This window comes from Trifolium pratense, linkage group LG1 (assembly GCF_020283565.1).
Source record: "Trifolium pratense cultivar HEN17-A07 linkage group LG1, ARS_RC_1.1, whole genome shotgun sequence".
NCBI classification, from domain to species: Eukaryota; Viridiplantae; Streptophyta; class Magnoliopsida; order Fabales; family Fabaceae; genus Trifolium; species Trifolium pratense.
In genome coordinates this window covers 28,457,191-28,458,563 of record NC_060059.1, presented here as the reverse complement: position 1 = coordinate 28,458,563, position 1,373 = coordinate 28,457,191, and the positions used below count along the sequence as shown (strand labels likewise).

Sequence of the window (1,373 nt, the reverse complement as noted above, 5' to 3'; positions counted from 1 at the left end):
GCTTTGCTAAGGGATACACCGGACTGTCAAGGACGGACTGCAGCAACAATGGAGGAAGAACAGGTTCCACCGGTTCCTCAACCGCCAAGGCGTACCCTTGGTGATTATGGAAGGAGAGACAATGACGCGTTGGCAAACCAAGGCTTTCAGCCGGCGAATCCTGTCTCATTCGACATCAAGAACACGGTCCTTTCCGCCTTAAAAGAAAATCCGTATTCAGGTTCGGAAGCTCAATGCCCGAATTTACACTTGTCTCACTTTTATGAAGCCTGCGACTATACCGATCCACCGGGGGTGAGCGAATCGGACAAAAGACTTAGGTTATTCAAGCATTCTCTCACCGGCCGTGCTAAAGATTGGTTGGACACGATACCCGCCGGAACTATTGAGACTTGGAGACAGCTGGAGCGGAAGTTCTTAGATCGTTACTTTCCTATTCATAAGTTTCTAGAAAGGAGGGCTGAAATTAGCAACTTCGAACAAGCGGATGGTGAAACGTTGTATGATGCTTGGGAGAGGTTCAAAGTTTGTCTTAAAAGGTGCCCGAATCACGGTTTCGATGGCCACAATCAGATGCAAATGTTCACCCAAGGTTTGAGGGCTCAAACGCGAATGATACTTGACGCATCAGCCGGTGGTTCGTTGAAGAACCGTGACGAAACTGAAGCAAGAGAATTGGTTGAAAGCATGGCTCAAAACGAGTATAGAGCCACTAATGATAGGGGAGCCAAAAAGAAAGGCGGAGTGTTGGAATTGGATACTCAAACAGCACTATTGGCGCAGCAAAAGCTCATGACTAGCCAAATGGAAGCAATGATGAAGTTGCTGTCCAATCCACAAGTCCAATCTTCTCCAATAGGTAAAATTGACAATGTGCGCTGTGATTTTTGTTTGCAGGACCACCCAAATGGCGGATGCTTCCCGGAGGGTTCAGAGGAGGCTCGCTACTTGGCCAATTTTCGGAAGCCGTACAACAACAATAACAACGGTTCCGGGTGGGGGAATGGTATGCAAGGTCAAGGTACACAGCCACAGCAGCAAAGGCCTCCATCAAGGATGGAAGAGACTCTAAATCAGTTCATGCTCATGACCCAAAGCAACTTTGAAGCGATGAAATCGAGTCAAGCAACCTCTAACAAGAATCATGAAGCTTCGATAAAGAATCTTGAGGTGCAAATGGGTCAGCTGTCAAGACAGTTTTCTATGTTGCAAAACCAAGGAGGTTTCGGTGGAAACACTCATGATAATCCGAAAAATGAAACTTGCAATGGAATCACGTTGAGGAGTAGAGAGATACCGGAAAGGCCAGCTATGGAGAAGCCCTTGAAAAAGAAGGTCATTGAGGGAGAAGTTGAAAATAAGCAAGAAGTTGT

General features: G+C 46.7%; 1 non-coding gene across 1 annotated transcript; it reads right to left on the bottom strand.

Moving 5' to 3' along the window:
• Positions 1 to 450: 450 nt before the first annotated feature.
• Positions 451 to 557, bottom strand: LOC123903385. The gene has a single exon (XR_006807961.1). It is a non-coding gene; the product is annotated as a small nucleolar RNA R71 (small nucleolar RNA).
• Between the last annotated feature and the right edge of the window lie 816 nt (positions 558 to 1,373).